Below are 14,801 nucleotides of genomic sequence, written 5' to 3' on the forward strand. Positions count from 1 at the left end.
CCAAATACTTAAACTGATCCACCTCCTCAAGTAACTCTCCATTCAACATAACATTCAACCTTGCACCACCTTCCCTTCTCGTACATTTCATAACTTTACTCTTACCAACATTAACTCTTAACTTCCTTCTCTCACACACCCTTCCAAATTCTGTCACTAATCGGCCAAGCTTCTCTTCCATGTCTACAACCAGTACAGTATCATCCGCAAACAACAACTGATATACTTCCCATTCATGGTCATTCTCGTCTACCAGTTTTAATCCTCGTCCAAGCACTCGAGCATTCACCTCTCTCACCACTCCATCAACATACAAGTTAAACAACCACGGCGACACCACACATCCCTGTTTCAGCCCCACTATCACTGGAAACCAATCGCTCACTTCATTCCCTATCCTAACACATGCTTTACTACCTTTGTAGAAACTTTTCACTGCTTGCAACAACATTCCACCAACTCCATATAACCTCACCACATTCCCCATTGCTTCCTTATCAACTCTATCATACGCTTTCTCCAGATCCATAAACACAACATACACCTCTTTACCTTTTACTGAATATTTCTCGCATATCTGCCTAACTGTAAAAATCTGATTCATACAACCCCTACCTCTTCTTAAATCCCCGTGTACTTCTAAGATTGCATTCTCTGTTTTATCCTTAATCCTTTTAATCAGTACTCTACCATACACTTTTCTAACTACACTCAACAAACTAATACCCCTTGAATTACAATACATGCACATACCCAATCTACAGGTACCATTGACAACACAAAACACATATTAAACAATCTTACCAACCATTCAAGTACAGTTACACCCCCTTCCTTCAACATCTCAGCTCTCACACCATCCATACCAGATGCTTTTCCTATTCTCCTTTCATCTAATGCCCTCCTCACTTCCTCTCTTGTAATCTCTCTCTCATTCTCATCTCCTATCACCGGCACCTCAACATGTGCAACAGCAATTATATCTGCCGCCCCAATATATATTAATATATCTATGTATTTATTTATTTATATATACATATATATATATACATATTGATTTATATAAATACATAAATAAATACATAAATAAATATATATATATATATATATATATATATATATATATATGTGTATATATATGTATATGTATATATACACGTGTATGTATGTGTATATATATATATATGTATGAAAATATATATATATATATATATATATATATATACATGTAAATACACATGCATGTATGTATGTATATATATATACATATATATATATATATACATATATATATATATATTTACAAATATTTATATATATATATATATATATATATATATATATATATATATATATACAGGTAGGTACATGGTTCATTCATTACGAATCAAATCTTTCTGCAGTAAAAGCGGATATTCTCTTTTTATTGTGAGATAAAAGATTAAATTAATATTAAAGAGTACCTGCAGATAACTACTGTACTTCAATGGAGTTTTGTTTGTACTTTAATAAATCTACAGATCATTCAAATACCCTTACGGGTAAATTTAAAATGAGAATAAATACAATGACATTAAATTATTACAACATATATAACAATGAAAATCAATTTGATTCAATTGAACATATTTACTATTATAGGTAGTAGGTTGGTCAGGGCCCGTTGAAATACTACCGCTAGAGAGTTATGGGGTCCTTTGACTGGTGAGGCAATACTACATTGGATCCTTCTCTCTGGTTACGGTTCTTTCCCGCTGCCTACACATACACCGAATAGTCTGGCCTATTCTGTAAAGATTCTTCTCTGTCCTCATACACCTGACACCACTGAGATTACCAAACAATTCTTCTTCACCCAAGAGGTTAACTACGGCACTGTAATTGCTCATTAGCTACTTTCCTCTTGGTAATGGTAGAAGAAACTCTTTAGCTATGGTAAGCACCTCTTCTAGGAAAAGGACCCTCCAAAATCAAACTACTGTTCTCTAGTCTTGGGTAGTGCCATAGCTTTTGTACCATGGCCTTTCACTGTCTTGGATTAGAGTTCTCTTGCTTGAGGGTACACTCGGGCACACTATTCTATCTAATTTCTATTCCTCTTGTTTTGTTAAAGTATTTATAGTTTATATAGGAATTATTTATTTTAATGTTGTTACTGTTCTTAAAACATTTTATTTTTACTTGTTCCCTTTCCTCACTGGGCTATTTTCCCTGTTGGGGCCCCTGAGCCTGTAGCATTCTGCTTTTCCAACTAAGGTTGTAGCTTAGCAATTAAAATAATAATAATAATAATAATAATAATAATAATAATAATAATAATAATAATAATAATATTTTAAAGGTGATACAATTATTCTTAGACAAGAGGAAGAAACTATTTATATATATACACACACATATATATACATATATATAGACATATATATGCATACATATGTATGTATGTATATATATATATATATATATATATATATATTATACATATATATATATATATATATATATATATATATTTATATATATATATTTATATATACATATATATATATATATATATATATATAAATATATATATATATATATACGTATAATTAATAGCTAACCTATAATTCTAGTTGGCAACGCAGGATACTATTACCAGAAGGACTCAAACAAGAAAAATACCCCAGTGAGGAAAAGAAACAAGGAAACAGATAGAATATTGCGACTGGAGTACACCCTCAATCAAGAGTATAACGCTACCAAAACCTGAAGAACGATGGTTTGATTTTAGTGTTTATCTCACAGAAGATCCGATAATAGCTAAAGAGTCTCTTCTACCTTTACCATCAGCAAGTAGCCACTAAACAATACAGCCCAGGAGTTAACCCCTAGAATGGAGAAGAATTTTTTCGATGTCTTAGTATTTTCAGGTGTATGAGGATAGAGCGGAATATGTAAAGAATAGGAGAGACTATTCGATTTCTGTGTAGGCAGAAAAAAAAGAGCCGAAACCATTTGGCTGGTGTCTTGTCCAAGCTACTATCATATGTATATATATATATATATATATATATATATATATATATATATATATAAAAGTATATATATATGTATATATATATATATATATATATGTATGTATATATATATATATATATATATATATGTGTGTGTGTGTGTGTGTGTAAATATATATTTAGTGTAGAGTTCACCCAACTTTACACCACTGTTCTATACCTACAGCTTGGAAAAACTTTATCATTATGCTAATTCATAGAAAGAGAGTCACAAAAGACCTATAAAAAAAGACAGCTACACTTTAATCAATCAAGAGAGCATGCAAGTTTCATAAATGGGTATTCAACAACTGACCATATCCATGTAATTAAATAAACCTCTATGTATGGCCTTTATAGATTATGAGAAATCATTTGATTCTGTCAAAACATCAGCAGTAATGAAAGCCCTTCAAGAGCAAGGAATAGAAGAATCCTATGTTAGAACATATGAAGATATCTTTACAGGAAGTACAGCAATCCTAAGACTACATAAAGAAAATTCTGATTGAGAAAGAAGTTCGACAAGGAGACCCCATTTCTTCTAAATTATTCACAGCATGTCTAAAAGAAGTTTTTAAGAATTTAGATTGGGAAAATATAGGATTTATATTAGTGGGGAATACCTTAACAACTCAAGTTTTACATGGGAGGAATTACAAAAGATGATAGAAGATTTGAAAAGAGAAAGCAGAAATGTAGGAATAAAAATTAACATATGTTGGACAAAGATAATGTTCAATGAAAATGTAGAGACGACAAATAAAGAGTTATGGACGGGTTTATGGCGATTGTTAATTAATATACTACACAGATAGCAAGTGTTTCCTCAGGACACGAGACCAAAATTAAAAGAAGGATAAACATGGGATGGAGAGCATTTGGTAAAAAAAAAAAAAAAAATGAAATTATGAGAGTGAAATGCCACTTTCTCTAAAAAGAAAAATAGTTAATAAGATGGTCCTGCCAGTATTAACTTATTCATCAGAATCTTAGAGCCTTACTGAAGCCTTAAAACATGAGCTAGTTATAACTCAAAGAGCTACGGAAAGAATACTGATGGGAATAACACTAAGAGACAGAAAAAAAGCAATATAGATACAAGAGCAAACTAAAGGAGAGGATATTCTAACTACCTGTAAGAAAAGAAATAGACATTGGTAGGACATATCATGAGAATGTCAGAAAAGAGATGGACATTACGAATAACAGAATAGGTGATTGTAAAAGAAGCAGAGGAAGGAAGAGAAGACGATGGATCGACGAACTAAGGAAGTTTGCGGGCATGATCTGGCACAGAAACACCATAAACAGACGCAAGGGGAAAGACACGTTTGAGGCCTTTGTTCTGCAGTGGATGAGTACCGGCTGATGATGATAATAATGATCAACTATATACAGTATATATATATATATAAATATATATATATATATATATATATATATATTATATATGTGTGTGTGTGTGTGTGTGTGTGTTTATATATATTGAAGATTATACAATAGAACCGGAAACGCAAGTAACCTGAAAAATATCCTTCGCAAGCAAAAGTAAAATTAATATTGTATTAACAATAATAGTAATATGAAAAAAACATCATAACAATAACTCTAATTGTGGGAAGTGGTAATAATTCACATGAGTAATTTTTCAATTATATATTGCGTGTAATAGTGAGAAGATTAGAGGACCGTATGGTTGCTTAGCAACGGACCATCATCGTCGGTTTAAAATCAATAGAAAATTCCCTGATAAAACAGTATTTGAAATCATATATGATCAACATGAAAATTCTCGAAATACGTTCCACTGCATGATGTGCGTAGATTATCAACGAAATAAGTCGAGAGCCTACATTTTTACGTTTCATATTTTCCAGGATTGCCTCCATTCCAGTTATAATTTCATGGATGATTTATTCTTTCATAGGATTCTTTTCATGTCATCAAAGCTACAGTACTTCATTACACAATGTGTTGGCGATAAAAGCGGTTGACCGATCTTTGTCGGTTACATAGAGGGCATACAGTATGATATTCCATTGCGTGTCATTTTATGCTATATCTCTTCAAAGGCACACAATGAACTCGCAATCACCCGTGGTAGTTGTGGTAGCCTATTAAAAGCGTCATTGAATTGCAATCCGTGTGTCGACAGTTCTAGAACCACTCAAACCTCATAGTTTCCAGTAATACGCATAACCTCGCCTTCCATATAAGCTGGGGATGGGGCTTTTTGAGGAGTCTGTAGGTTTACCTGATGAGTCATCAGCAGCCACTGCCGGGCTCTAGCTGGGCAAAACGTTGGTGGATAAGGGCTAAGTTGCTGATCTTATGTATATATGGTCGATCATGAAACATTTCAATAAATAACATTCACAAAAATTTGCATTCATGCATTTAAGATACAGTATATATCACAGCGCTGGGGCATGTGAGGCCATTTAACATCCATCAATTATACAGGACATTATCTACATCACTAGCCAATAGCCTAATTTCAGAATATCACTAATGTCCAATACTAGAACTAGCAAGCTTTTTCTAAACAAACACACATACTCCAACAAATTGATGGAGATGTCTACAGTGCCGGCTATTCACATGATGATTAGAATATATGACTATTTCCTTTAATAAAACTATCAAGTTTACATGTCAATTAATATATATATATATATATATATATATATATATATATATATATGAGAGAGAGAGAGAGAGAGAGAGAGAGAGAGAGAGAGAGAGAGAGAGAGAGAGAGAGAGAGAGAGGGTCAAAATAGCCACATATACCTTCTATTCACTCTGTCATGGGAAAACAGACCCATAGAGAAATTCATTTAATGTTAAGTACTTCTGCCCGGCTTTGGTTTTCTGACTTGTGTCCCAGAAATCTCATGTTCGGCCTATCAGGTAGGAAACCTTTGCTCATTCCGACCACCAGCCGGTAACCCAATGGTTACCTTGCCCACCGCAGCCAACGTGTGTGTGTCCTATTTCAATTATCTAATTAATCGCTTATCTCAACTGGTCTTAGTTCCGCATTGGCTCGCTTTATTTGCAATTTAACATTATCATATTGCTCCTGTGTTTTGGCAAGTGGTACATGTGGTGACAATATTTGTCACGTTAATGAGTAAATTGGTTTTATTCTAATTATCTAATTAATCACTTAGTTCAGCTGATCTTTGCTGCATTGGTTCGCTTCACTTGCAATTTAACATGATGTCATTACTCCTGTCTTTTGGCAAGTAGTACATGTTGCAATATTAGTCACGTGAATGAGTAAATTGGCTTTATTTTAGATATCTAATTACTCACTTCGTTCAACTGGTCTTTGCTCCGCATTGACTTGCTTTACATGCAATTTAACATTATCTCATTGCTCCTGTGTTTGGTAAGTAGTACATGATGAGCTACCATATTAGCAACGTGATATAAATCTTTGGTGTAAGATATATACGAAAGGCTTAACAGCGATGATACGAATAGTCTAAGAGCCTTGTAAAAGGATTCTCAATTGCTCCATCAGCAATACGTGGAGACGATATACGGATCGCCTTATCAAGTTCCGCTCCAAAGATTCCGTTTCCTCAGTAGTCGATTTCCCGATGAATATGCAACGAACAATAACTCTAAATGGCCTCTCGAGAGAACAAAAGAGCGCTGGCTAAAAGGAGGACAACAAAAATAATCCAAAATAAGACTTAGAACATCGTGGATGAGTAAATTAGCTTTATTTTATTTATCTAATTAATCACTTAGTTCAGCTGGTCTTTGCTCCACATTGGCTCGCTTCATTTTCAATTTAACATTATTTCATTGCTACTGTGTTTTTTTGCCAAGTAGTACATGTTGCTCTACAATATTAGTCACGTGAATGAGAAAATTTACTATATTTTAATCATCTAATTATTCTCTTACTTCAACTGGTCTTTGCTCGGCATTGTTTCACTTCACTTGCAATTTAACAATCTCATCGCTCCTGTAATTTGGTAAGTAGTACCATATTAGTCACCTGAATTAGTAAATTGCCTTTATCTTAATTATCTAATCAATCACTTATTTCAACTGGTCTTTGCTCTGCCTTGACTTGCTTCACTTGCAATTTAACATTATCTCATTGCTCCTGTGTTTGGCGAGTAGTACATGTTGCGCTACCATATTAGCCACGTGAATGGGTAAATTGGTTTTATTTTAACTATCAAATTAAGCACTTAGCTTGAATGGTTTTTTTATCACCTCTAATTCACCATTCACCATTTTCGGATAATTTTCGCCTGTTCTTGGGTAAAGACAGCGATATCCCGTCAGGCTCAAGGGTTTCTGGCTGGTAGACGAAGCAAGAGATTTATGTGACGAAAGTCAGAATACTGCTGCCCGGCCAAGAATTTAAACCTTAGTGTTTCTGAAACAGCTCTTGCGATGCTTATTAAATTATTTATAACGGAGATGAATATTTAAAATACTGAGCTTTTGTTTTTTATCCTTTTATTTCATATCTGAGCTTATTTCTTTTCATTTTATTTTATATCTAAGTGAAATCTATAAAATTAAATGGTGATTAGATTTTTAAAATTATATCTTAATCACAGCATAAAAAGAACAAATTGCTGATGATAATAATAACAATAATATAACGTTCAATTAAAAAATTAATTGGTTTTTCACCATCTAACAATGAATGGAATTATCGACACCAGCTCTTTTTTGCCCCCTTTAAAGTAAATACTACTGACTTATGTAATATGTATATACACATATTATATATATATATGTGTGTGTGTGTGTATGATTAATATATCAATATATAGATAGAGAGATAGATAGATGGATAAATTTTAATGTAACTAACAAATAAATGAGAGAATAAGTTTCCGCTCCCAATTGTTTTTGAACTCGCATACAAGGTGTAAGAAGTTATAAGCACATAGTGATACCGACCATGCTACAAAACAAAACTCTTCTATTCCACATCTCAGAGGACTCTCCGGCGATTGGACCCCACCCCTTTTCAGCCTTAGCCATGCTTTTATAGAAAGCTCTTTAGCATGCCAGTATAGGTAATACTGTAAATTTAACTGGCAATTGAATGAGTTTTTGCCTTAGTCGTTTTGAACCTGTACCCAAGATACATGGCAACACAAGTATGTAGAATTATCTACCACCACATGGCATATTTTTTTCTTTACAGCTAGGAAATCAATGCCTCACACGTGCCTAGCTTCTGCTTAACTCAAGCACACTTTCATTTACAAGCTCTCTTTTTCTCGTACTAATATAAATGAAGTTTAATGCAACAGAAATTTAAATGAGCATATGTTTTAGTCCTAAATTGTTTAGAATTAGCATCTAAGATGCTTTCACTTACAAGCACATAGCAATACTGGTCATTGCTGGAGAGATGAAAGTTTGTACTTCAATAACAAACGGTATTACTTCAAATGATTTTGTGCAAAATCTTGTGTAATTATTGTATGAAATTCTTCCCTCCTCAAAGAAGTGGTATAGTAAATCTCTGAAGGTCATCAAAGAGCTCGCAATCCACCAAACATAAATTTTCCAGATATTTCTAATGGAAAACCCTTCCTATCTAGATTGGAAACTGTAATTACAAAATTGTGAGAACTTTTTATACTTATAATTAAACTTTGGAGGGTTAGTAACTGGTTGATGACTGATCGACTGTTCTTGATTTTGGTGTTGATTGGTGAACTCTTCATACAGTTAGCTATTGTTGAATCAGAAATACTACTACCTGTTAAAAGCTATATAGGTTTCCAAGGGGGTCTAGAGAAAAGTCCATGACATTGGTATCTCACCCAATAGCTCTATGCCGGTCTTTGCAAGGTCGTGGGGATGAAGAGTTCTAAGTACGATTTAAGGAATAGCTTTGGTGCAAGGTGTGTGCCTAAATAAATCTCAAGTAGGATTTGGCTGGTTCTGAACGAAAATTTTATGCTGCAAGCACTAAGCAAACACAAAGCTGTGTGTATGGTGTTTTAGAATCAACTATCGCTCCTTCTTGCAGGTTACATGAAAACCTTTTTAAAGTTTAAGTAGACATCTCACTATTTCAGGACTCTGAAACTTGTAAAAGATCTGCCCGTTGAGAAGAGCAGGTTGTTTTACAGAAGGTGGTGTCTATACTGGGGTTCTTGTAAACATAAATTGATTTTATTCCATGCACAATGTCACTAAGTGTTAGCAAACTATATTTATGTTTGTAGAACTATAAAAGCTTATAATTAACGCATTTCTCTTTTCATATGAGCCGAGATAAAAAATTACTTAGGCTAATGAGAGAAACAACCTTCTTTTTTATCTAATAATTCTGCAGATAATTGTAGCGCTGAAATCTCTGGTAGATAAACAATGTTGTCATCATTATTATGAGTCCATTCCTCGTACAACAGGTTAAAGTACTTGGGTTACTGTATCAAGGTCACAGTTTGGAACTGCAACCTAAAACAATACTAGACTGCTTTTTGCAGGCATATGATGGTAGCAGGCTTCTTGTATTGTAGAAATTATTTCACTGGTAATGTTAAGTTTCCAGTTAGTGAACTTTACAAGTACCTGTTGTACCGCAGGTGTTTCATACACGCTTGTACACTGTAACGGTTTTGATTTTTTATCTTATCACTCACTCTCCTAAGCATAGTTAATAGACCAACCTGTGTTGTTATGCTGGTTTATCTTTTATTATGTTTGAATATTTGTGACGTTCTTGCTCGCTAGTTGCTGTATATAAATTCGATGATTATTTAATAGTTTAGTTGCATTCACCTGGCCTCTCAAATACAACCTAACTGCTTGCTCACACATTGGTGACCAGTATAGTGACTGCTCCCTGCCGCCTACCCCGTCACTGCTGTGCCCTACTATCTAAAAATGTCACAGCCCACCAAACCTGCCTCTTCAGCACACGCCACCTCAATGAAAACGCCACCCATCGCCAGCGGAGAAGCGTTCGCCTAGTTCCAGCGTGCTGAACTCCAGTTTTGTATTGAGGGCACGACTCAGCCAAGCCTCAAAGCAGACTATGTTCTCGTGGCGATCCCCAAGAACACTATCCCGGAGATCTTAGATTGGCTTTGCGACTAAAGGGACACCACAATATCGCAAGATGCCCTAAAACATACTTACTGGAGAAGTACTCGCCATCACTAGCCGCCCATACACATAAACATTTTCAAATCTCTCAACAACCGTTGGAGGGCCAAATGGCTTCGCTCGCCCTAAAGGAAATGACCAGTATCACTCGTGTGCAATCTGCCCCAGACAGATCTCCTCGTGACATGCTCTTTTGGTACGACTTTTACCCAAACTTGTACGTGCTGCCATACCCGATGTCATATTTTGCCCATGAAGGACCTGATAACCAAAGTTGACACCCTCATGGACAGCACTTCACACCCTTCAATACCTCCATCAACACCTTCACTCCTGAAGAAGAGGACAACTAGTCAACATCGACCGAAGCTGAGGGGAATTTGGTAGGACACAGATGGCGCCCCCCATGACGTGCCGGGGTGGTGATAAAGCCACCCACCACCAACCACTCATGCATACCTCAACCAATGACCTCTACAGCCACTTACAGACAATCATCAGCAGTTATGTTACTACCGCCCCAGATTCAGGGTTGCTCTGAAGAAATGTTTGAACGATTGTCTGTGGCCAAAACACGTGTAAGTAGCTTGTGGCTTGTGGCAGTGACCTTCCCTGTCACTAATAATAATCTTCTTCTTCTTCTTCTTCTTCTTCTTCATATTATTATTATTATTATTATTATTATTATTATTATTATTATTATCATTTCAATATTACTGCAGTATCTAAATGATATTACAATTTATATGTTCTGTTATTGCGACAATGACGATATATTAATCCGTATTTCCTTGTTCAAGATTGTATAATATTTAGTGGCTCAAATACCTAAAAAATCAAATATTTATAAACATTGCTTTTGTATGCTGAGGGATTATCATAACAACGACAAAAAATTAAACAATTCCACCCCGAGCTTCAACAATTAAAATAAAGAAGATATTTCAGTGGACAAGTAATAATGGTTCACTATTCTGTATAGGTGTTCATGGGTCATGAATTTGTAAAAACCGTATGAATATTTTTCTATTAATTTTAGTTAAAAGCAAAAATTCATTTGCGTATAAAATTTTGCTTTTTTTATATTATATATTTTCTACTATGCTTAATTTCGTTATGTTATTGTAATTCTATTATTCTTATTTTACTTTTTTTCCGCCGAGTTATTCATTAAATAATGAATAAATTCGTAAATAAAGCCTCAAAACTGAAATTTCAGTAATTGTAGGAAGAAAATTGTAAAGCACAATAATTTTGGAAAGGTAAATGGCAATAAACGTTTTCGTTTTGCTGCTCAACAAAAAATTAGAATGGATTCTTACAATCAATATAAATCCCTATTGTTGAAACTTGCCATACCTCCAATGGTTAATGACCGTTAAAATTGAAACGATATAAACCCAATTACTTCACATAAGTGCTTGAACTATCGGAAACGTTTTTGTTATTGTTCTTAATGGTGTCGGGAAAATAGATCCCAAACTTTACAGGAAATGGGAGAAAAGAACTGTTCGATGCTATCAATATGACATGCCACTTTAAAAGATTGTGAAAGCTTATACTCGGCCAAATTAGTAGCATTCGCTAACTTTAGAAGTATAAGGACACTTTATAGAGGTAGGTTTCTATCTAAATTATGCTTAGGAAGGAAACTCCAACATGAATATTGCGCCAACAATCAGGAGCATAATCAAAATTATTTGCGAAATGAAACTACCACTCCAAGATATTTCCTTCTGAAAATAACGCTTCCGGGAAGATGTCACAGCGATAAAAAGGGAGTGGAATAAGTCCAATAATGGCGATTCGTAAAACTGGACTTACATACTGTACAGTAGAATCAATACCATAAAATCTGTATAAAGAGGAAACCTCACAAACAATGTTGGGGATGATACTAAAGATACATAAAATCCCGAGCACATACAGTTAGTTAATTGTGGATTGGGAACGCAGTAGAGGTCAGATAATTAAAAAGCCTTTTAAATCCATGTAAACTTCTTAGTATAGCATAAAATATTCATCCAATGTAATTATCTACTGTATAATTGAAAGGACTTCAAAAGTACATAATATTTTTCAAAAAAATACTATGAGAGGGAGACTGACCTGTAATTATGACAATTTTCCTTTCCATTAACTTTTGGATTAAGATAGACTTTATAAACTCCACTTCATGCTAAAAAAAAAAAAAAATCTAAAAAAAAAAGAGCTGTCTAAAAAGATGCCGTAATTCATTTAGGATTTAAGGGAAATTCATTCAAAGGTCCTTTTCAGAAGTAAAGGGAAACATCCTTTGAAGTTTTTTTCCCAAAATGGGGAGTTATGGCTGGTACCTTTCAATGTGTCCAAAAGTCCAAGGGGTGTTTATATATCATAAAGACGAACATCATCAGATGAATGTTTACTTCAAAGCTATAATTATGGATTGGAACAGCTCATTTTTGTAACTATTACCTATCAATTGTTATCCACTACTGTGCTATTTATAAAAGATAGTTACTAGCCTCCTGGCTAGTACAGTGGTAACGTGTTCGCATAGCATTCGCATGGCAGCAGATCGATCCCAGCACTGAATCGTGAATTATATCTGTTTAGTGGGGAGGCCACGGCTGTGGTCTGATGAACATCTTTCCTGGTGAAAGTGGAACTAAAACCAGACACTTTACTGAGGCTCTTATCATTATTACTATAACCTGCTAAGCTACAACCATAGTTGGAAAAGCAGAATACCATAAGCCCGAAGGCTCCAACAAAGAAAATAGCCCAGTGATGAAAGGAAATAAGAAAACTAAAAGAGAAGTAATTAAACAATTAAAATAAAATACTTAAGAACAGTAACAGCATTTAAATAAATCTTTCATATATAAACTATGAAAACTTTTAAAAAATTAAAAGGAAGAAAAATAAGATAGAATATTTTGTTCGAGTGTACTCTCAAGCAAGAGAACTCTAACCAAAGATAGTGGAAGATCATGGTACAAAGGCTATGGCACTATCTAAGACCAGAGAACAATGGTTTGATTTTGGAGTGCCCTTCTCCTAGAAGAGCTGCTTACCATAGCTAAAGAGTCTCTTCTACCGTTACCAAGAGGAAAGTAGCCACTGAACAATTACATTGCAGTAGTTGATCCTTTGAGCGAGGAAGAATTGTTTAGTAATCTCAGTGTTGTCAGGTGTATGAGGACAGGGGAGAATCTGTAAAGAATAGGCCCGACTATTCGACGTATGTGTAAGCAAAGAGAAAGAACCGTAACCAGACAAAAGGATCCAATGTAGTACTATCTGGCCCCATAACTCTCTGGCGGTAGAATTTTAACAGGCAGCCGGTGCCCTAGCCAACCTACTACCTCATTTACATTTACATTTACCGAAAATGTAATACAAATATGAATTTGGATAGAGTAATACCCTCACATATAAGTTATATCTCATTGACGTTCTGACGGTGAGGTCAATCAACATAATCAATATTCTTTTATGTATAAGGTAAAAATAGTATTGATGTCGAATAGATTCTTAGCTCAAGTTGATTACAATGAGTCTGCAATGAGATTTTAGTGCTGATTGGACTGATATAAATAAATAGCATAAAATGTCAATTTATTATTGTGCCATGTAAGAATTATATAGCGTCGACGACAGTAACACATGCGTTTTACAAACGTTGTTAAATGAAAAATGGCGAATACTGTTAGGTCAGTTCAGTTCTTTGGTGGGTGACTATCAAAAAATGTCCCTTCATTTCTGCTCAACATGTCAACGCTTTCCAGCAAATACTTGGAAATAAACTGGCTCAGGATAGCTAAACACTGGAACACATAAAACCCAAACAACATGATACATCCGAAGAAATGTAGCAACCTACTTTCAAGTATCGGGGGAATGGACAGAGATAAATGCGTGACCTCTGCCTAATTTTATTGGTTAATATTATGAAAGAGTTCTGCTACAAACATCATTTCCTTGAAAAAATCTAGCCAAATCTTTTTAGAATTCTAATAAACAAGTCTTTCTTGAATGTGATGATTTTCAGTATAGTTAAATATGTTTAATAGCGGCCAGCTATTTCAATAGAATGTATTTTATATTCAGTAACAAAGTTCGAACATATTATTGATTACGACTGAAAACTTTTAAGCTCAGGGATCTATGTCAAAAAAAAAAAAAAAAAAAAAAAAAAAAAAAAAAAAAAAAAAAACAGAATCCTAATTGATTTCATAGTAATGTATCACACAAAAGTTAATAGAATAATTGTCCCTACAAGAAATTATTTATAGCCAACAGTTCCCTACAATAGTAAAAGAAATGAACAAAACATAATTCTGAAGTGCCTCAGTTAGCAGTTTATAACTGGAACGTGTTCACATTTTTTTATCATGTGTAAAAACAACAAAAGGAAAATGGAGGGAAAATTATCTGCAAATAATAATAATAATAATAATAATAATAATAATAATAATAATATTAATAATAATAATAATATTCATTTCGATCTCACGCGTGATATTGTAATACAGTGAGAAAAGTTAATCAAGATTATATTTAAGGTCGCAGTTATCTTTTTTATTGTTATTTTCATTAGCACCGAGTTATAAACACAAACCTTAAGTCAATTGTCATAATCATTATTATTATATTAATAAG

Source organism: Palaemon carinicauda, chromosome 37 (genome assembly GCF_036898095.1).
Source record: "Palaemon carinicauda isolate YSFRI2023 chromosome 37, ASM3689809v2, whole genome shotgun sequence".
NCBI lineage: Eukaryota > Metazoa > Arthropoda > Malacostraca > Decapoda > Palaemonidae > Palaemon > Palaemon carinicauda.